General features: G+C 38.5%; 1 pseudogene; it reads left to right on the top strand.

The window, feature by feature from the left end:
- The first annotated feature begins 438 nt into the window (after positions 1-438).
- Positions 439-1,935, top strand: LOC128585586 (amine oxidase [flavin-containing] B-like; annotated as a pseudogene).
- Positions 1,936-23,937: the final 22,002 nt, after the last annotated feature.

Raw genomic sequence — 23,937 nt, 5'->3', positions numbered from 1 at the left:
CTCCCCACCCACCACTAGGAATGAACCCTAATGTAAACAGCGGATGATGGGTAATGATGTGTCAATATAGATTCATTGATTTTAACAAATGTATGATGAGGGGTGTTGACAGTGGGGGAGGTTATATGCAACTAATGTAAATGGCGGACATCGGGTAATGATGTGTCAATATAGATACATTGATTTTAACAAATGTGTGATGGGAGTGTTGACAGTGGGGGAGGTTTTATGCAAGGTTGGGGGACAGGGCGTTTGACAACGATGCTCTGCTCAGTTTTGCTGTGAACCTGAAACTGCTCTCAAAATTGAAGTTTGCTAAAAGGAAAAAATCAAAACCACTTCACACCCACTAGAATTACTATAATTAAAAAATAGTAACACCTTTTGGTAAGGATATGCAGAATTGGAACCCTCGTACATTGCTGGTGGAAATGTAAAATGGTACAGCCACTTTGGGAAACCATTTGTCCATTTCTTAAACGTGTGCCTACCAGCTATGCCACTCCTATGCACTTACTCAAGAGAAAAATATATAGTGGATTTCTCCCTGGTCAGAAACCTCACTCCACCTGCACTCTAGGTGGAATAAAGGAGAGGAAATTTGTGGGTGGATCTGGTCAAGTGAGCGAGCAGATAATGGACCTTCTGGGAACAGAGTGAAGCTGGAGAGGCTTGTGATCTACGTTGACCAGAAAGGAGAAAATGTCCTTGCGAAGACCCTAAACCATGAGACGTATGAGGCTAAATATGTGATTTGTGCTGTTCCTCCTACTCTGGGAATGAAGATTCACTTCAATCCCCCTCTGCCAATGATGAGGAACCAGCTGATCACATGTGTGCCTCTGGGTTCTGTTATCAAGTGTATAGTTTACTACAATGAGCATTTCTGGAGGAAAAAGGATGACTGTGGAACCATGATTATTGAAGGGGAGGAAGCTCCAATTTCATACACATTGGATGATACCAAACCTGATGACAGCTGTGCTGCAATAATGGGATTTATCCTTGCCCACAAAGCCAGAAAGCTGGCACGTCTTACCAAAGAAGAAAGGATGTGGAAACTTTGTTAGCTCCATGCAAAAGTTCTAGGATCCCAAGAAGCTCCAAAGCCATCACATTATGAAGAGAAGAACTGGTGTGAGGAGCAGCACTCTGGGGGCTGCTACGCCTCCTACTTTCCCCCTGGGATCATGACTCAATGTGGAAGGGTACTACGCCAAGCAGTGGGCAGGATTTATTTTGCAGGCACTGAGACTGCCACACACTGGAGTGGCTACATGGAGGGGGCTGTGGAGGCTGGGGAGAGAGCAGCCCAAGAGATCCTGCATGCTGTGGGGAAGATTCCAGAGGATGAAATCTGGCAGCCAGAACCAGAGTCGGTGGATGTCCCTGCACGACCCATCACTACAACCTTCTTGGAGAGACATCTGCCCTCTGTGCCAGGCCTGCTGAAGCTGACTGGATTGACCAGCATCTTTCCAGCAGTGGCTCTGGGCTTCCTGGCGCACAAAAAGGGGCTGCTTGTGTGAGCCTAAAGATAAAGCGTCTTAACCACACCCTCTTCTTACTGTATTTGGGGTATGGGTTTGGGGAAAGGGTTGTAATAAAGTTCCTTGAAAACATAAAGAATGGAGTGAGGTGGGGAGCATGAAGAGAAGTCCGGCTTTGACTGCTTTATCTCTTTCTCCATTGTGGCCCCAGGTTAGGATCCCTTACCTGGCTCAGCACTGTGTCTCACCGATTTCTAAGGTTATCGTCCTCAGAACCTTTAGAACAGTTAAACAGGCTTTTGTGCTGCCCCACATTACACCTTGTCCATACACAACTAGTTTTTTCCTCCCTCTGTGGCTTTGTGCTTGTACTTTCTCTTTCCTGTAATATCCTCACCTTCCCTGGTTTTTTGCATTTGTTTTTAGAATCGTGTTTTGTTATAATTGGAAGACCTGAGAGTCTCCTCACCTGATCCTCACTTTCAGTTTTAGAGCTGAGCAAACTGAAGTTCAGGGGTGAAGCTCAATTGCTCAAGGGCCGTAAGAAGCCACTGGTATCTGGGGGATGAGAACACATGTTCGATGTGTTTCCACCTTCCAAGACGTATCCCCCAATTGCTGTCCTTAACTCCCTGTCATAGTTGCTGATGGTGTCCCCTGGTGTCGGTTTTCTCTGTTCTGTGCTGTCTTGCACTACTCAAATGCTACCCAGTAAATATCTCTAAGTCTTACTATCTTATGCAGTGTGTATCAAGTTGATTTTAATTTTTTAGGGTAAGGATCTTGTCTCTTTTTCCTTTGGGGTCTTCCATTCTGTCCCAATAAAGGTCAGTACACACTTGGCTAATTAAAAATAAAAGTTGGTTTAGAAGAAAAATATATATTCATACAAAGTTTGTCTATGAACAGTCTGGCAGTTCCCCATGTTGACACCATATGACCCAGCAATTCTACCCCAAGGCATACACACACCTGTATCAGTCTGTTAGCACTGCCATAATGAAATACCACAGAAGGTGTGGCTTGAACACCAAGAATTTATTTCTCACAGTTCGGGGTGTTGGCAGTTCTGGTTTCTTCTGAGGTCTCTGTCCTTGTCTTGCATATGGCTGCCTTCTCCCTGTGTCCTCACAGGGTCTCTCCTCTACACATGCAGCCTTGGTGTCTGTCTTATAAACACCATTCCTGTGGGATTACGACCCCATCCTAGTAGCCTCATTTTAATTTAATAACCACTTTAAAGACCTAATCTCTAACTATGCTTACATTCTGAGATGTGAAGGGGTTAGGACTTCAACACATGAATTGGGGTAGGGGGCCACTATTCAGCCCATAACCATACCTGAAAGAAATGAAAACATGGGTCCACATAAAAACATGTACACGAATGTTCAGAGCAACATTAGTTATTATGGGCCAAAGTGGAAACGACCCAAGTGTCCTTCAAATGATAAATGGATGAACAAAATGTGGTTTATATTTTCAATGGAATAGTATTTGTACAATAAAAAAAAAATGAGGCATCATGCCAGGGCATGGATGAACCTTGAAAACATTATGCTAAGTGAAAGAAATCAGTCTTAAAACACCATATGCTTCTATTTATATGAAATGTCTAAAATAGGACAATCTTTGTTTTATTTTATTTTTAGGATCTCAACATGTTGCCCAAGCTGGATTCAAACTCCCAGCTGAAGCAATCCTCCCACCTCAGGCTTCAGAGTAGCTGGGATTGCCTGGGCATGACACCAGGCCTGGCAAGAAAAGGCCGATCTTTGGAGAAAGAAAACGCATTAGTGGTTGCCTAGGCCTACGGGAGGAGTTGGGGTGACTACTAATGTTTTGGGGTTTTTTTATGGGATAATAAAAATGGCCTAAACTCAGACTGTAGTGATAGTTACACAACTCTGAAAACACTAAAGCCATTGACTTGTATACTTCAAATGGCTGGATTTTAGGGTGTATAAATTATATCTCAAAAAATAAACTTTAAAACACTTTTAATGTACCACAAAGGATCTTTAAAAAAAAAAAAAAAAAAGTCTTTTGGCATGAAAAAGCTTTGGCAGAGCCAATTGTAGATGAAAATGAGACAGATGGTCTTCAAAATGCGAGGCATGCGTTGTAAAGAATATCGTACTCCAGGCCTGTGACTCTTCCTATGTTGGCAGCTACAGTTAAAATGTAGCATCTGGAATCGCTGGCTGTGCTTGACCCTCCATTGAATACCTTGCCATGAAACTGCCCAAACAATGCAAACATGAAGTTCTTAGGAAACAAAAGTGACAATATCTTTTTTTTTTCTTTTATCCTTTTTGGTGACTAATATCTTTTGAAAACTTCTCATAACCCTAAGAACATTCTTAGGTAAAGTTCCCCTCTGGTATACTTGCCAATTTCTAATAAAAAATCAAATGTGGCCAGGTGTGGTGGCTCATACTTTTAATCTTAGCACTTGAGAGCCCAAGGCAGGAAGATTGCTTGAGCTCAGGAGTTCAAGACCAGCCTGAGCAAGTGCCAGACCCTGTCTCTAAAAATAGCCAGGCGTTCTGGGAGGCACCTGTAGTCCCAGCTACTCAGGAGGCTGAGGCAAGAGAGTCACTTGAGCCCAGGAATTTGGGGTTGCTGTGGGCTAGGCTGAGGCCATGGCACTCTAGCCTAGGCAACAGAGTAAGACTCTGTCTCCCCCACACCCCATAGCCCCACAAAAAAAGAACCAAATGATGTTCCTTACTGACTATAAAACATGAACCTCAGCCAGGCGCAGTGGCTCACACCTGTAATCCTGGCACTCTGGGAGGCCAAAGAGGGTGAATTGCTTGAGCTCACGAATTAGAGACCAGCCTCAGCAAACAGTGAGATCCCGTTTCTACTAAAAGTAAAAAAAAAAAACGAGGCAGAAGGATCACTTGAGCCCAAGAGTTGAAGGTTGCTGTGAGCTATGGTGATGCCATGGAACTCTACCCAGGGCGACAGCTTGAGACTCTGTCTCAAAAGAGAAAAAAAAAAAAATGCAACCTCAAAGTGATATGTTCTCCTGTCCTTGAAGCACAACCCTAGAGGGCCAGTCTTGCTCAGGCACTCAGATGTTGAATTGAACAGTCCAACAGTAAGGCTCAGTTGTGATTTTCTTATTTTATATCTTTTATTTAGATTTGTTCAACTCTGGAACAACTTAATTTTATCATCCATAGATTCTAAGTCTAAAGAGAAAACAAGATAACCAACAAGAAAGAAAATGCAAATGCCAGTCACAGCTTAACTTCCTTTTTTTTGCACACACTTGCATCAGGCTCAAGCTCCTGATGAGTCTTATCTGCTGGGGAGGAACAGCCTTTATCACTGGTTTTCAAACTGTAGCACTGTAACTGAAATCAGAATCACCTGGGGGCCTTGTTCAAACACAGACTTTTTACCCCCTCCCTCCCAGTTTCTAATACATTAGGTCTGGGTGAAGTAATTATTAGTCTAATTGGTTAGAGGTTAAAATTAACGTGAGGGAAAGGGAATTATTCTCCTTTTGAGTGTATATCATGACAAGCATCTTTCAGATGTACGCAATTGCCTGGAATTCTTCTTTTCAAGTAGTTAAGTAGCACAGAAAGCTCAGTTCTTTCCATAGTTCACATTCCTTTGATTAAACCCTGATCATGTAATGATCTCTACAAGCTCTTCAGAAATATTAGACTCTTATAAGAAAGGCCCAACAGGGGTGACACCTGTGGCTCAAGGAGTAGGGTGCCGGTCCCATATGTCAGAGGTGGTGGGTTCAAACCCAGCCCCGGCCAAAAAAAAAAAAAGAAAAGAAAGGCCCGACATACCAACAATGGCTTTCAAAATACTGCCTTGAGGAAAATCTCTATTTTTCTAGTTGGATCACAACATTTAATATAAAATAATTGTGGCACCGATTAAAAACACAAAGGTATTATGAAGTGGGTACTAAGAAGATACATGAATTATTATTATAAACAACATTTTAGTTACATAACATAAATTACAAATTATCCCCAAATTTAGTGACTTAAAAAAACAATAACTATTTATATCTCTCATGGTTTTTGTGAGGCAGGAACTGATGAGGTTGTGGTTGCCAGCCATACAGCAGACAGCTTAAAGCTCAACTGGGATGTACTTTGTATTTAATTTTTGACATATAGAGTTGTTTACTATCTGCCTGACCTCACTAAAATGTAGACTTCATATGAGCAAGAATTTTTTTGGATAGTTTTGGTTTTTTTCATTTTGATTTTTGTATTTTATTCCCAACATTTAGAACAATACATGGAAGATAGTAGGTGTCTAACCAATATTTGTCGAATGATGTTATGTTTGAAAATTCTCCTCTTTAGTTCAGGAGTGGTGGCTCATGCCTGTGATCCTAGCACTTTTGGGAGGCTGAGATGGGAGGATTGCTTGAGCTCAGGAGTTCGAGACCAGCCTGAGCAAGTGCAAGACCCTATCTCTAAAAGACCCTATCTCTAAAAATAGCTAGGTGTGTGGTGGGCACCTGTAGTCCCAGCTACTTGGGAGGCTGAGGCAAGAGGATTGGTTGAGCCAAAGAGTTTGAGGTTGCTGTGAGCTATGATGCCATAGCGCTCAGCCCTGGGGTGACTGAGACTCTGTTTCAAAAAATAAATAAGTGAATAAAATAAATAAAATAAAAAGCATCATTTAAGAACTTGATCAATTATTTTATTAGTAGAACAATGTCACATGAAATAAATATGAGAGGTATTATTATTTCAGAAAAACAAACTATAATGGTTTGTTAGCTGATAATTTTGATGTTTGTGCTTTTCCCAACAATAGTATTTTAAGAAATCAGCCATAAAAGTGATTGCTTTATAGCAGACTTCTTTTTTATACTGTGACAACTGCCAAGACAGTACCTTCTTCAACCTTTAGACTGAATTTACTGAGTAAGAGACTAGAGGGATGGGGGTTAAAAAACAAGACTCTTCTTAAAAGTATGCTGATTTTCTACTTTTTGAAAATCTACTTTTTGAAAAGTGGAAAATTATATAATATATTATATTATATTATGAAGTAAAAATATTAGATGTTCACTTATATCATTCTGTTTTATAAAAATGCATAATTTCATAATGCATACCAAGGGGGTTTCTTATTTCCACTATCTTTCTGTGTCCTACCTGAACACTGGTAAACCTACCTTAGCCTCACTGAAAACTGATAACTTTATCAAAACTCCCTAATAAGAAATGACATTCAAAAAACCCTTTTAATTGGGATTCAGATATAGGGTTAGAGCAACTAAGTTCCACAACTCATCAGCTGTGTGACCTTAAGCAAGGTTGTGAGCTTTGGGCTTTCTTCACGTGTAGGAATGTGGATAATGATGTTACTTGGCTACATGAGATAAATTGTATCCACCAAAAGTTCTGGTGTTGAAGACCTAACCCCCAGTGCCTTAGAATATGACTGTATTTGAAGACAACACCTTTAAAGACGTAATTAAGGTAAAATGAGGTCATATACGAGGTCAGACAATTAAGTGCGTAAACTCTTCCTAGAAAAAGCGCTACCTACCTCATTGCTGAATATCACTCTGGTCACCTTGGAAGTCCTCCCCTTGGGAAGCTGTGCACCGACCCCAGTCTCTAGCCCACCCTTCAGAGCAATTCTGGAACTCTTTTTCTGGACTGGCCATTATAGCTGTCATCACACAAGGTCAAACAATTAAGTTTGCAAACTCATCCTAGAAAACATGCTTTGAAGAGTAAACCAGCTGCTGGCATTAGTGCCCAGCTTCCCAGGGGGAGTACTTTTCAGGATATTGTGGTGATATTCAGCAATGAGGTATGCAGCACTTTTCTAGGATGAGTTCATGAACTTAATTGTCCTATCTCGTAGGATCCAATAGGATCCCTGTGATTATAGGAAGTATGGATTTGGACAGAGACAGGTGTAGAGGGAAGACCATGTGAAGACCCAGGGAGACAACTACCTAAAAGCCAAGGAGAGGCCTCGGGAGAAATCAACCCCACTGATGCCTTCATCCTAAACTTCTGGCCTCCAAAATTGTGAGAAAATCCATTTCTATGTTTTAAGCCATTCAGTTTGTGGTATTCTGTTAGAAAAGTCCTAGAAAACTAAGACACTGGTGAAGTTTTCTAGTTTTGCTTTGTTTTTAGAGTCTATAAGAGGGTTTTTGTGCAAGTATTAATATCTGTATTTGTGGCTATGGCTGCTAGAACAAATTTACCATGAACAGCAGTTCTGGAGGCCAGAATTCTGAGATCGACTTCACTGGGATAAGATCAAGGCATTGGCAGGACAATAATCTCTCTAGAGCAGGCGTCCTCAAACTTTTTTTTTTTTTTTTTACCAAAGCCACGAGTTCATAATCACTTTATTCTTATAATTTCAATTAGAATACGCATCCTCAAACTTTTTAAACAGGGGGCCAGTTCACTGTCCCTCAGACCGTTGGAGGGCTGGACTATAATTTAAAAAAAAAAAAAAAACTATGAACAAATTTGTGCACATATCTTATTTTGAAGTGAAAAAAACAAAACAGGAACAAATACAATCACACCACCTAATGTGGCCCCCAGGCCACAGTTTGAGGACCCCTGCCCAGAGGATCTAGGGGGAAATCTCTTGTCTCTTTCAGCTCCTGGGGTTGCTGGCATTCCTGGGCTTTTAGCCACATCACTCCCACCTGCCTCCATTGTCACAGTGCCTTCTCCCTTCTATCTGTGTCAAATCTCTCTCTGCCTCTATCTTATAATAGCACCTGTGAGTGCATCAAGGGTATAGTAGGTTAGTTTAGAACAATCTCCCCATCTCAAGATCCTTCACTTAATTTGTTGTGCAAAGACCCTTTCCCATATAACATCACAATTATAGTTTCCGAGGATTAGAATCTGATATCTTTGGGGTCGTTATTCCAAGTGCAACAGGGGTATTTTGGATACTCAGTGAATGCAAAGTGCCTGTGAACCTTGAGTTAGTAATGTTTGGTGAGCAAATTGTTTAGTGTGCCTGTTCATTTTGAGAATAGGGAGCGATGAAGAGTGGAAAAGTGCAGCCAAGAATACTGAAACAGTTAAAAACCACTACAGAACATTTCCATGGTGACCTCAATTTTGAGCTGTAACTACCTACTTAAAGGCTTCAGATTTTATGTGTTGGAACTGAGGTAAGTATTTTGAATGTAGAATATAGGGTACAGATCGCTATTGGCAAAGAGTGCTTTGAAGAATCTTTACATTCACTGTAGGACTTTGCATGCCAGAAATTCTGCCTCGACCCCCTCTCTGTCTCCCCTCCCACCTCAGGCAGCACAGGCAAAGGCCAGAAATGACGAGTGATTGTGTGTTAGACAAGCTAAAGTCTGTGTGGAGAAAGCACTCTTGACTCCTGAATCTCTGGTGGCAAAAGGCCCAGAAAGGAAAAGACACCTCCTAAGTCTTCTTTAACACTTCTCTTCCACAAGTGGCCTCCTCACTGCAATTGGAAACCCATGAACTGTGGCGTACCCGTGTCCCCATTTGCCCAGCATGTGACTTCTACACTACATCTTTGAATGCTACCTAAGATGAACCCTCTGGCTCCTTTCAAAATGAGGTCAGAGGTTACCAGCTCTGTGTTGCCAATAATTCCTGATAACAATAACAATACCGCCTATTCGTCTAGCACCTTGTAAGAGAGAGCACTTTGATGTGCATTTTCTCTTTACAAGCTACTGGGAATACAAAAGTACATGCACACGTATTCAGTCCCTTGGGAAAATTTAGGGAGGAGGGCAAGAGAGTTATTATTATCCACATTTTCCAAATGAGAAAGGTGAGTGGTAAAAGATAATTTCCAGAAAAATGTTAAAGTGTGGCTTTCGTAGAGATACAAAAGTGAATACTTGTTAAAGATTTCGTTTACCCTATTCAGTGAGGGAACCAGACAGATGTTATAACTACTTCAAAAAGCAGCCAAGCAGCACACGTTCATGTGGTGTGAGGTGAAGTGGAGATCAGTGGCAGATTGAAGCAAAACAGTGTTTCGCCCGTGGAGGAAAGGAGAAGGCACTAGAGCTTACACCAGACAGGAGAGGATTTGTGTGGCTATCGGGCAAGTACAACATGGCGTTGCAGAATACCCCCATGGAACCAGAAAACCTGATGAAGGATGTATGTGTATAAATGGGCTAGTTTTCGAATAAGGCCTGGATGAGAATCTTAAGACTTGCTGGCACCAAATTCAGAGTTTATTCTCTTTACTACATTGTCCCAGCTTCTGAGAAAGGTAATCTTTTGTCACCTTGATTAAATCAAATAAAGTTACAAAAGAATAGCAAATGAAAACATAAAAGGTAAACTGGTCCTGCTTTAACCTTAAATGCTCAGCAAGGCAGCTGATGAGCCAAGATGCCTCCAAACCCCCCTCTTGGAGACAGTGCCCAGGTCTCTTCCCATCCTGGGCACAGCTCCTGAAATGAAGCCAGCTTCAGAACTGGCCCCAATGCCTATTGCCTCTCAGTACTGTTGAGTAGCAGCTTGAATAGGATGAAAAGTGACCATCTGCTTCTAAGTCCCTACGGGAATCTCACAAGCAGGCTCAAGAGTGCCTGACTTGGTCATCTCAGGCTGCCATAATAAAGAACCATAACTGGTGGCTTCAACAATAGAACCATATTTTCTCACAGTACTGGTGGCCAGAAGTCCAAGATCAGGGTGTGGTGTGGTGGCATGCTGGTGAGAACTCTTTCCCCAGCTTATAGACAGCCACCTTTTCACTCCTTCCTCCTTGGGAGAGAAGAAGAGAAAGCTCTCTGGCGTCTTTTCTTGCAACAGCACCTATCCCATCAGAGGGCTGCACCTTCCTAACTTCTTCTACACCCCATTCTCTCCCAAAGGCCTCCATCTCCCAGTACCATCACTTTAGAGGTTAAGGCTTCAATATGTGAATTCAGCAAGACTGCAATTCAGTCCAGGGTGATGCCAATATGTCACTGAAACAGAGGCTTAAGCCAGAAACCTGAGATGGTCACAACCTAGGGAAGAAAATATCCAATCCAGATTAATAAGACTGTGGCAATATACAGAAGGGCGACCATTTATAGTTCTGAGTGTTCCGTACTAGAAATAAATAGAAAAACACCACAGTCTCCAACTGTATATGCGTGTGTGTTTTTAATTTTATTTTATGGTTTGGACTTACTAGGCTGAAGAAAGAACAGTAGTGGTTTTAACACATTTGCTTACCACTAATGACCTAAAAATTGGGGCAACTCAAAAGTGACAAATAATCGTTTCAGTATAGACTGTCCCAAAAATTTAGGACATCTTCAAACTTTAGTCCCTTTGGGTTTTTTACTTGCAAAGAACGCAATGTCTTTTTTTGTTACTTGCCTTTATTCTCCAAGCCTTTTCAAATCTTATCTTGTTCATAAGCTAAATGACTTTCAAAGAACCCACTCCCATCTTTGTATTAGATCACTAAATATGGCCTCTTTACAAAAGGCTTTCTTGGATTTTTTTGCAACGAAGCCTTTTTTGCTTTTATTTTGTTTTGTTTTTTGCTGTTGTTTGGGCTTCTGAAAATCTTCTATTTCTTTTTTAGAATCTTTTCAGTTCAAAGATGTAAAAATAACAGGGCTTCAATAATGGACGTCTCTAAGAAATAAATATGAGGACTCCAAAATTGAAGTCCAGATCATTAAAAGGTGAAAAATGAAGAGAGTAAAGAGAGGAGGAGAAGAGATTACAGATGGTGGCCCTAAGGGGTCTGTCTTCCGCTCTGGTCACACGACAAAGAAGGAAAGAAGACGTGAGCTAATTTGTTGACGAGATGAAAGAACCGAGCACCCATATAAAGAGATGAAAATCCTTTTCAAATTTCCTGGAGCCACAGCACAAGCCAGACACTCCTATGATGCTAATTACTCATGTAGGTAAGTAATAGATGCACGCATACCACAAAAGATTTTTTTAAAAATCTATTGAGTAAAAATTTCCCACTAATATTTAATGAATAATTAGAATTCTTCAGTAACCTGCGGAGTCTGGGTCCTGCTTTCTAAAAACTAGCCCCTTAACAAATCACTAAGGGCAGGAGGAAGCCGCAGCCAGAAGATGCCGCTTGGCAAAGTCACCCTTCTAAGAACACTTCCATTATGTCGATTCCTGACCACCCCTTCTAGACGTCAGCAATGTTGTGAACCTCTGAGGAGGATACTGTTTGTCCTTTATTAACTGGTCCGGTTTCTATCAGACACTCTCTCTTAACACTAGTGTGGTCACACTAAGCTCCCTCTTCCGTCAACACGTATATCCTTTGCATAAGCTGTTCTATTTATCTAGAATGTTCTCCTTCCCTTTCTTGGACTTTTTAATAACAGGGGCTATTGCAAATTGGCAGCCCACCACCATCAGTTTCATGCAGGTAGCTTCAAACATTTGCTGCTTGTTAAAGGAGCTGTATTACTTAAAGTCGGGAGATACATTACAATCTATATGCATTTATCCATTCATGCCTTTCAAAACCTGATCTTATTTATGGCTACTTTATTATGGCTAGGCTTGGTTAAGTTAAGCACGTTATTCTGAAGAATTTTTCCTTGATTAACTTTAATCAAACTGTTGGCATTCATCTCTCTTATTTTCAAGTCCCAGCAAGGTTTTGCTTCCGCAGGTCTCCATTCAGACTTTAGCTGTAGCACTTAGAAGGTGATATCATAGTTGATCAGCTTCATCCAGATCTTCTTCAGACTGGATGAAGATTCCTGTATTTACCTTTGTCTTCTGAGCACTGAAATATAGACAACTTCACTTCGTAAACATGAAAATACTATTTCAGAGAGAAATGCAGCACCTCAGGTACCCAAAACTCAGAGTTTGATAACTGAAACAAAGAAGCAATTGTTTAACATTCACCATCTGCCTGGCAAGCTTTGTGTGAGAGGTTGTAAATGCAAAGACAAGACACAATATTTGCCATTAAGCACACTTCGTAAAAACTTAACGTGTTTGGGGAAAAGGATATACCCATGAAACTATTACCACAAACTTATCCATCACTTCCAAAAGTTTCCTCCCGCCCTGTTTTTATTGTTCTTGTTGTTTGGGGCTGTTTCGTTTTTGTTTGCTTTGGTGGCAAGAGCAGGTAACGTAAGCTCTACCCCCTTAGCAAACTTTTAAATGTACAAAATGGCATTGTTATTCATAGGCCCTATATTGTACCATAGATCTCTAGAATTTATCATTCTGCATGAGTAAAACTTTGTGTTATTTGACCAACATCACCCCATTTTTCCAAACCCCTGCCCCCTGGCAACTACCATTCTACCCGCTGCTTCTATAAGTTCAATTATTTTAGATTTTACATATAAATGGTATCATAAAACAGCCATGAGCATATGTGCATAAGACTTTGTAAAAACTTAAGTTTTATTTTCCTTTAGGTAAATACACAGAATTAGAATGGCTGGATTATATGATAGGTGTATTAACCTTTTTAAGAAATTACTGGCTGGATGCAGTGGCTCATGCCTGTAATTCTAAAATTGTGGAAGGCCAAGGCAGGAGGATTGTTTCAGGCCAGGTGTTCAAGACAAGCCTAAGGAAAAGCAATACCCTGCCTCTACAAAATATAGAAAAATTAGTTGGGCCAGGTGGGCACCTGGAATACTAGCTACATGGGAAACTGAGGCAGGAGAATCACTTGAACCCAGGTGATTGGAGGTTGCAGTGAGCTGTGATGATGCCAGAGTGACAAAACAAAACCCTGTCTCAAAAACAGAAAAGAAAAAAAGAAATTGCCAAATTATCTTCCAAAGCAAATACCATTTTATATTCCTATAGGGAACTTATGAATTTTTCAGTTCCTCCACATCCTAACTCTCGGTATGGTCAGTCTTTAATTTTAGGCATTCTGCTAAGTATATAGTACTATCTTGTTGTGGCTTTTATTTACATTTTTCTAATTTTCCTATAGCTACTGATGTTGAGCATCATAGCATATACTTATTTGCCACCCATTATACCTTTGTTGGTGAAATATTTGTTCAAATATTGTACCCATTTTATAATTGGTTTGTTTGATTTCTTTTTATTGAGTTTTGAGAGTCCTATAAATAGTTTGAGTCCAAGTCCTGTATCAGACATTTTATTTGCAAATATTTTCTTTTAGCCTTTGACTCATATTTTCTTTTCTAATTTCAAAATACTAAGGAGGCACAAATTTTTTTAATTACATTTCCTGAAAAAACTAAAAGTAGACCTACCATTCAATCCAGAAATCCTACTATTGGGAATCTGCCAGGAAGAAAAGAGACTTTTCATCAAAAAGACACACACTTGAATGTTTATTGCAGCACAATTCACAAATTGCAAAGATGTGGAATCAATCCAAGTGCCCATTAATTCATAAGTGGATTAATAAAATGTGATGTCTGTATACCATGTAGTACTACTCAGCCATAAAAAAGATGAATTAATACCTTTTGCGCTAATCTGAATGGAACTGATGGACCATTCTTCTAAGTATCTCAGGAATGAAAAAACAAACACCAAATGGACTCATTTTCATTTCTTAACAGTGTCTTTTGAAGAATGGCAGTTTTAATTTTGATGAAATTCCATTTATCACTTTTTCTCTCTTATGGATCACATTTTAGGGTTATATCTAAGAAATCTTTGCCTGAATTTAAGGCACAATTTTTTTTCTCTCAAGTTTGACATTTAGGACTATGATTCATTTGGGGTTAATTGTGATATATGTTGCAAGATATGAATCAAATTTTATTTGTTTACATATGCATAGCTAACTTTTCTGACATCACTTTTTGAAAAACTATCTTTTGCCATTAAATTGTCTTTTCATATTTGTAAAAAATCAGTTGTGCTTATATGTATAAGTGTACTTCTCTGCTCTGTTCTATTAATCCTTTTATCAGTCTTTACACCAATACCACAGTAGCATAGTAATTAAAGATGTATAATAAACATTTCTAGTAATTTTAGTCCCTGACTTTTATTTTGTTTTCAAATTTGGTTAGCTATTGTAGACCTTTATATTCCCATATGAATTTTAGAATTAACTTGGTTATTTCTGCAAAAAAAAAAAAGCTTATATGAATATTTGATTCAGTTTGTGTTGAATCTACAGAGAAAAAAACTGGAAAGAGTTGAGATTGCAACAATATTTAGTATACCTACTCATTAAAAAGGTACAGCTTTCATTTATTTTGTCCTTCAATTTCCACAATGTATATAGTTTTCAATGTAGACTGAGTTAGAAAGTATTTTCTCCTCTTCATTTTTCTGAAATAGTTTGTGTACAGCTGGTACTATTTCTTCTTAAATGTTCAACACACCAAAAACCCCACTGAGTCTGAAGTTTTCTTTGTGGTGAGGTTTTTTTGCACAAATTTCTCTAATAATTACAGAGCTTTTCAGGCTATCTTTCTCTTTTTAGTAATCCTGGGTAGCTGTGTGTTTCAAAAAACCTGTTTATTTCAAGTAAGCTGTTGAATTTGTTGCCATAAGGTTATTTATAATATTCCCTTAATACCTCCTTAGCATGTGTATAATCTGTAGTAATGTCTTCTTTCTCATTCCTAATATTAATAATTTCTGTTTCTCTGTTTGCATTCTAATAAATCTGAATAGTTATTTGTAAATTTTATTGATCTTCTAAAAGAATCAGCTTTTGGTTTCACTGTTGTTTCCCTCTAGTGATTTGGGGTTTTTATTTCATTGATTTCCACATTACAGTCTTGCTTTTTAAATCTACTCTGACAATCTCTTTTAATTGAGGTGACTATAACATTTACATTTAATGTAATAATTAATATTGTTAGACTTAAGTCTAATGTCTTTCTATTTGTTTTTGCTTTGTCTCATATGTTGTTTGTTCCCTTTTCCCTCTTTTCTTGTCTTCTTTGTGTCAATTCTTTTTATGATTGTCTATTAAGTATAGTTGTTTTGTTGTGGTGGTTGTCATTGTTATTATTGTTCTTATTATAGCAGTTTTATAGTATATTATTAATTTACCACAATATATCATCAAGTAATATTATATCACTCCATGTATAGTGCAAGAACCTTCAAATAGCATATATTATTTCTCCTCTTACAGGCTTTATGCTATTTTTAGTATACAATTTACTTGTTCAGACATTGTCTAAGTCTTGGAATGCATTGTCATTAGTTCTAAATACTCAATCATTATCTTTTTAAAAAGATATTAAAAAATTTTATATTTATCCATGGAGTTACCAATTTTGTTGCTCATCATCCCTTTGTGTAGATTCATATTACCATCTGATACCACTTTTCTTTTGCCTGAAGGTCTTATTTTAGCATTTCTTGTCACACTGATCTGCTGGTTATAAATTCTTCCAAATTTTGTGCATATATTTTGCTTTTTAAAAATGTTATTTTGTTGGGTATAGAAATCTTAGTTTACAGGATTTGTTTTTCTTTCAGTTCTTGAAAGATGTTGCTCTCCTGTTTGCCCACTTACATTATTTCTAATGAAAAGTCTGTTATATGTATATTTATTCTTTTATACATAGTATGTGTTTTCCCTGGAACTGCTCTTAAGATTTTTCTCTTTATCACTGGTTTTGAACAATTTGTTTATTACAAATTTATGCATATAATAAACACAACACGTTTCTTGCGTTTGTAGATTTTAGTTGTCATCAAATTCAGAAAAATGTTGGCTATTATTTCTTCAGTTTTTTTCTATATATTGCCCTCACCCCTCCACACTGAGGAATTCAGCTACACCTATGCTGGGTAATTTGAAGTTGTTTTATAACTTTCGGATGCTCTGGTTTTTTTTTGTTTGTTTGTTTGTTAGAGACAGAATCTCACTTTATCACCCTCAGTAGAGTGCTGTGGTGTCACATAGCTTACAGCAACCTCCAGCTTCCAGGCCTAGGCGATTCTCTTGCCTTAGCCTCCCTACTGTTTTTTTTAAATTTGCTTTTGCCTTTATGTTTAATTTTAGATTGTTTCTATGTCTTCAAAGTCATTCATTTTTTCTTCTACAGTGTCTTATCCTGTCTACTTTTTAGACAGACCTTATCCTGTCTACTTTTTAAAATGTTTTCATTAATTATAGTTTTCTTCTCTAGAAATTTAACTGAATCTTTTGATATTTACCAGTCTTCCACTTAGATTTTCTAACTATATAGAATACATTTATAATAACTTTTAAATATCCTTATCTGCTATTTCTAATGTGTCATTTCTGTGTCCATTTTATTTAATTGATCATTTTCCTTATTAAGGGTCATATTTTCCTGCTTCTTTACATGTTTAATAATATTTGGCTAGAAAAAGGAAATCTTTTGGGGTGTTAGACATTTTTGTATTTCTACAAATATCATTGAATCTTAGATCCAGTTAAATTACTCTGAAACAGTTAAATTTTTTTAAATTTTGCCTTTATAATTTGATAGGCAATCTGACTGAATGATAGGTAAAAGGGCTAATTATTTCTCACTACTGACGCAAGGTTTTCCTGTGTTCTCTCCTAAATGCCCCATTAATCATGAAAATTTCCACTCTGACTGGTGGGAATATCAACTGTTCTCAGTCCTTGTGAATGCCAGACAACTGTCTTCTCTAATTCCTTTGTGTGTTGTCATTGTTGCAGTTGTTTTTAATCTAACTTTTTGCTTCAAGTAGTTTCATCATATATGAGCACTGATTGGTGTTCTGCGTATTTCCTGGATTCTTTCTTGGTACAATTATCTTTTTGTTAAAACTCTGTTTTGTGAAGTCTAGCTACCTTAATTTCCTCAAGTTCTCAGTTCCCTGTCCTCATTTTAAGGGGTCTGCTGGGATCCACCAGCAATCACACCCCTGTGCCATGACTTGCAAATGCTCTTAAGGAAGTGATCTGGGGCAGTCACATGGCTCACCTTGTTTATTTCTTAATGCTGTGATATGACTCTCCTGCATTGCCTGATGTCTGCTGTATGGAAAATCACTGTTTCATATATTTTTCTGGAATGTTTTAATTTGTTTCAGACAGGAGAATAAACTCAGTCCTTGTTTTTCTGTCTTGCCAAAAATCAGAAGTCTCTGTTATATAATTTTGCAGCAAAAAAAAAAAAATTGTTTTTCATTGAAGGCTTATTTATCATGGGCCAAGCACAGTGACTCATATCTGTAATCCCAGCACTCTGAGAGGCCGAGGCGGGTGGATTGCCTAAGCTCATGAATTCCAGACCAGCCTGAGCCAGAGAGAGACCTCATCTCTAAAAATAGCCAGGCCTTGTGTGGGCACCTGTAGACCCAGCTACTCGGGAGGCTGAGGCAAGACTGTCACTGGAGCCCAAGAGTTTGAGGTTGCCATGATCTGTGATGCCACTCTACTGGCATTCTACTGAGAGTGACAAAGTAGCCTTTGTCTCAAAAAAAAAAAAAAACAAACCTGTGAGTATTGAATTCTTGAAATATAAATAGTGTAACTAAGAAACAAAAATTTTAATTTATTTTAATTTTGCTTAACTTAAATTTAAATGGCCACAAATGGTTAAAGGCTACCGTATTGGCATAAAGGAACTATCATAGAAAAGTTTCCACTTGACATCACAAGAAGCAGCACAAAAAAAGGTAATTAAAGCCTCCAGGAATGGGGTGGCGTCTGTGGCTCAGTGAGCAGGGCGCCGGCCCCATATGCCGAGGGTGGGGGGTTCAAACTCAGCCCCAGGCAAACTTACAACAAAAAAAAAATAGCCGGGCGTTGTGGCGGGCACCAGTAGTCCCAGCTACTCGGGAGGCTGGGCAGGAGAATCGCCTAAGCCCAGGAGTTGGAGGTTGCTGTGAGCTGTTTGATGCCACGGCACTCTACCAAGGGCAATAAAGTGAAACTCTGTCTCTACAAAAAAAAAAAAGCCTCCAGGAATGAAGATGAAGCCCCTCTAACTACTATGATTTCATCCACCTGTGGTTCCTCCTTCGCATTCTCCAGACAAAACACACTTTCTCTCTCTCTCTCTTTCTTCCTGCCCTCTCCACACACACACACACATCAGACAAATTATTCCTTCCTGAGTATATTCTAGACTCTCATGGACTTGCTGCTATTGTTTTCTCTCCCTGAAATGCCCCTTCCTCATGCCTGTCAAATGTCTCTTTCTCTCTCAAAATGTCATCTTCCCTTTCTTTCTCCCCCTGAATCCCCTGGGCAGAATTTTCTACTCCTATGCACCTAGATGTGATGGTTAATTTTATGTCTCAACTTGATTGTGCTGTGTTTAATCTAGGAGTGCCCAGATGAAACATTATGTCTGGATGTGTCTATGAGGATGTTTCTAGATGAGATTGGCATCAGAATTAGTAGACTTAGTTAAATAAACAGCCTTCCTTGATATGGATGGGCATCATCTAGTCAGGTGATCACCTGAAGAGAACAAAAAAGCAGAGGAAGGAATAATTTTTCCCTTTGGTTTCCCACTTGCTTTCTTGGACTGAGACATCACTCTTCTGCACTGGACATGAGGTTTACACCACCAGCTCCACTAGTTCTCAGAACTTTGGAGTAGGACTGGAATTATACCACTGGCTTTTCTGGGTCTCCAGTTTGCGTTGCAGATTGTTTTACATCTCAGCCTCCATAATTGTGTGAGCCAATTTCTTATAACATGGTGCTGTTTCTTTGAAGAAGCTGGACTACAGTAGTATCCTGGGTGCAGACGACAGTATTTATCATGTAGGGCATTGAGAATGGGATGCTTGAGTAGCACAAAAAGAGACTGGGTGCTAGAAGTCCAAAGTCCAGATGGATATCACAGAAGTGCAGAGAGCATGAAATGTCCCTGATTGTACCTTGACCATTTTTTTGTGACAATTTCAGTTTTGCCCCTGTCATCATCCAGAAGATGATTTAGTATGTATGATTGTTTTTGACAGTGTTACTAAATTTCCCTCACTTAGTTAATAAGAATTTGTGCCTCATTGTCTTGCATAAACCATAGAACTTTTCTGTAGACAACTATGGCCTGCAGGATAGTCAGATAGGGCTTCCACAAATGAGCTGAGTTCAGGAGCCCAGTGATCTTTACTGTAATGCTGTTTGATGTGCACAGAGTCCACACGGTTTGGAAAGATAATGCAGATTACAAAAGAAATTTTGAAAGGCACTTCTGCAGAAATTTAAACATGAAACTTGAAGTGTCTCTCACTACTAAGAGGACAGCCATGACGTGCCTCTCAGATATAAAGAACTTGCTTTTCAGTTGGGTTAGTGCCATTTGTTGAGAGCTCCTGTCAATGCCTGGACATGGCGTTCTAAGGCCCAGCTGTATCACCTTAATGCAAAGCTCCTCTTCTGCCAGCCCTCATGCTGGAGCTACCTTTGGGGTTGACCAAGCTTTTCTAAGGCAGTTTCTACCCAGTCCACCTTCCTCCCTATTCTTCTTTCATAGAAGTCAGCCTTGCATCACAGCCTGAGTTTTTCTCTGTGTATTTCTGCTCCCTTCCCCCTTTTATCTTTCACTGAAATTACTCCTGATTAATTTCTTACACTTCTAACCATGTCTTGATATCTGCCTCCTAGGATACCCGATCTAATAGAATTGGATCCAAATTCAGAAACAGGAATCAGATCCATGTAAGCACAGGAATTACCTTTCATTAGATTTAAATAGCAAGAAAATCTTAAGCTTTTTTGTTGTTGTTGTTGTTGTTGTTATGGTTTATTTTAACTAGAAAGATCAGGCTTTTGTGGAACTGTTTTTCTAAAACTGAAGTAAGTTCTGTTGCTGCCAAGAACTTTTTTCTCTGAACTAGATTCATAAAGTAAAGGAAGTGACCAGTCACAATTGGTCACAGCAACTGGCAAAGTGGGATTACCTAGTTTTTCTAGATCAGCAGGAACAGATCAGGACAATTTATTTTTTCAGTCAAAAGACACACAAATAGAAATCAATATGAATATATATATAATATTTCTATTGCCCCAAAATATCTATTATTCTCTTTCTAAGAATATATGCTTTCCTATTGACCAAACAAATTTGAAAGGGGAAAATGTATTCTGGAATTGGTCTTTTAATGAAAGGATATATGAAATGTTTATGCTTAAACCAATCATAAGAAAAATCCTAAATTCATCTTCTAATGTGGAATTTTCTAAACTCTTTTGCTCAATGTAATTTCTTTCTTTTTGTAGAATGACTATATCTCAAGTAAATCTAACCACCTATGAAAATTTTTATTTGGTGGCAGTACATTACAAAATTTACAAGGCTAAGGGAGATTTTCTCCACATATTAAAATTGATGTAAACTTATTAAAACTCCTCTTTTAAAAGTATCTTTATAATACCTGGGCATTATGGCGGGCACCTGTAGTCCTAGCTACTTGGGAGGCTGAGGCACGAGGATCACCTAAGCCCAAGAGTTGGAAGTTGCTGTGAGCTGTGATGCCACAGCACTCTACCGAGGGTGACAAAGTGAGACTCTGTCTAAAAAAAAAAAAGAAGTATCTTTAGAGAATGTTTTAAGCACTGTCAACACTAACTTCATTACTTTAAAGCTATTTTTTTCTGTTAATTGAGTTTTTATTTTATTATATTTTATTTTTAATGTTAAACCATAGCTGTGTACATTTGTGCAATCAAGGGGTACAATGTGCTGGTTTCATATACAATCTGAAATATTCTCATCAAACTGTTCAACGTAGCCTTCATGGCATTTTCTTAGTTATTGTATGTAGACATTTGTATTCTGCATTTAGTAGGTTTCACATGTACCCATTCTAAGATGCACCATAGGTGTGGCCCCACCCATTACCCTCCCTCCACGCTGACTTCCCCCCTTCCTTCCCCTCCCTTGGCCCTTTCCCCATATTCTTGTGCTATAATTGGGTTATAGCCTTCATATGAAAGCTATAAATTAGCTTCATATTAGGGCTGAGTACATTGGATACTTTTTCTTCCATTCTTGAGATACTTTGCTAAGAAGAATATGTTCCAGCTCCATCCATGTAAGCATGAAAGAGGTAAAGTCTCCATCTCTCTTTAAGGCTGCATAATATTCCATGGTATACATGTACCACAATTTGCTAGTCCATTCATGGGTCAATGAGCGCTTGGGCTTCTTCCATGACTTAGCAACTACGAATTGGGCTGCAATGAACATTCTGGTACATATGTCTTTGTTATATTGTGATTTTTGGTCTTCTGGATATAAACCTAGTAAAGGAATTATAGGATCGAATGGCAGGTCTATTTTTAGATCTCTAAGTGTTCTCCAAACATCCTTCCAAAAGGAACGTATTAGTGGGCATTCCCACCAGCAGTGTAGAAGTGTGCCCTTTTCTCCGCATCCATGCCAGCATCTTTGGTTTTGGGATTTTCTTATGTGGGCTACTCTTACTGGGGTTAGGTGATATCTCAAAGTAGTTTTGATTTGCATTTCTCTGAGATTAAGGATGATGACCTTATTTTCATGTGTCTGTAGATTGTGCATCTATCTTCTTTAGAGAAGTTTTTCTTCAAGTCCTTTGCCCACCCTGAGATGGGATCACTTGTTCTTTTCTTGCTAATATGTTTGAGTTCTCTGTGGATTATGTTTATTAAACCTTTATCAGAGGTATAACCTGCAAATATTTTCTCCCATTCTGAGGGCTGTGTGCTTGCTTTACTTCTATGTTCTTGGCTGTGCAGAAGATTTTTAGTTTGATCAGGTCCCAGTAATGTATTTTTGATACTGCTTCATAAAATTTGGGGAGTCCTCCTCATAAAATATTTACCCAGGCCTATTCCTTCAAGAGTTTTCCCTGACTTTCATCAAGTATTTTTATAGTTCATGTCTTAAGTTTAAATCTTTTATCCAGTGAGAGTCTATCTTAGTTAATGGTGAAAGGTGTGGGTCCAGTTTCAGTCTTTTACTGATCGCCAGCCAATTGACCCAGCACCATTTGTTAAATAGGGAATCTTTTCCCCACTGAATGTTTTTAATTGGCTTGTCAAAGATCAAATAACGGTAAGTAGCTGGATTCATCTCTTGGTTCTCTATTCTGTTCCAGACATCTACTTCTCTGTTTTTGCACCAGTACCATGCTGTTTTGATCACTATCAATTTATAGTACAGTCTCAGGTCAGGTAGCGTGATTCCTCCTGCTTTGTTTTTAATTCTGAGTAATGTTTTGGCTATTTGAGGTTTTTTCTAATTCCATATAAAACGAAGTATTATTTTTTCAGGATCTTTAAATTATGACAATGGAGCTTTGATAGGAATTGCATTAAAATTATATATTGCTTTGGGTAGTATAGACATTTTAACGATGTTGATTCTTCCCAGCCATGAGCATGGTATGTTTTTCCATTTGTTAACATCTTCAGCTATTTCTTTTCTTAAAGTTTCATAGTTCATTTTATAGAGATCTTTCACATCCTTTGTTAGATAAACTCCTAAATATTTCATCTTCTTTGGCACTACTGTGAAAGGAATAGAGTCCTTGACTGTTTTTCGGCTTGGCTATTGTTGGTATATATACAGGCTACAGATTTATGGGTGTTGATTTTGTAGCCTGAGACATTGCTGTATTCCTTGATCACTTCTAAAAGTTTTGTAGTAGAATTCCTAGTGTTTTCCAGACATACAATCATGTCATCTGCGAAGAGTGAAAGTTTGATCTCTTCTGACCCTATGTGGATACCCTTGATTGCCTTTTCTTCCCTAATTGCACTGGCTAAAACTTCCATTACAGGTTAAAGAGCAATGGAGACAATGGGCAACCTTGCCTGGTTCCTGATCTAAGTGGAAATGATTTAAATTTAACTCCATTCAATACGATATTGGCTGTGGGTTTGCTGTAGATGGCCTCTATTAGTTTAAGAAATGTCCCTTCTACACCAATTTTCTTAAGTGCTCTGATCATTAAGTGATGCTGGATATTATTAAAAGCTTTTTCTGCATCAATTGAGAGAATCATATGGTCTTTATTTTTTAGTGTGTTTATGTGCTGAATTACATTTATAGATTTACGTATATTGAACCAGCCTTGAGAGCCTGGGATAAATCCCACTTGGTCATGGTGTATAATTTTTTTGATGTGTTGTTGCATTCTGTTTCTTAGGATCTTATTGAGTATTTTAGCATCAGTATTCATTAGTGATATTGGTCTATAATTTTCTTTTCTTATTGGGTCTTTCCCTGGTTTAGAGATCAAGGTGGTATTTGCTTCGTAGAATGTGTTGGGTAGTATTCCTTCTTTTTCTATGTTTTGGAAGAGGTTTAGTAATATAGGTACTAGTTCTTCTTTAAAGGTTTGGTAGAATTCTGATGTAAAGCCATCTGATCCTAGGCTTTCTTTTTAGGGAGATTTTGTATAGTTGATACTATTTCAGAACATGATATAGACCTTTTCAACATTTCCACTTCGTTCTGGCTAAGTCTTGGTAGGTGTCGTACTTCCAAGTATTGGTCGATTTCTTTCAGATTTTCATATTTCTG

The sequence above is a fragment of the Nycticebus coucang genome, chromosome 5 (assembly GCF_027406575.1).
Source record: "Nycticebus coucang isolate mNycCou1 chromosome 5, mNycCou1.pri, whole genome shotgun sequence".
In the NCBI taxonomy this organism is placed as follows: Eukaryota; Metazoa; Chordata; class Mammalia; order Primates; family Lorisidae; genus Nycticebus; species Nycticebus coucang.
Note: the sequence above shows the minus strand (reverse complement) of the source record. Positions and strands in the feature narration are given on the sequence as shown.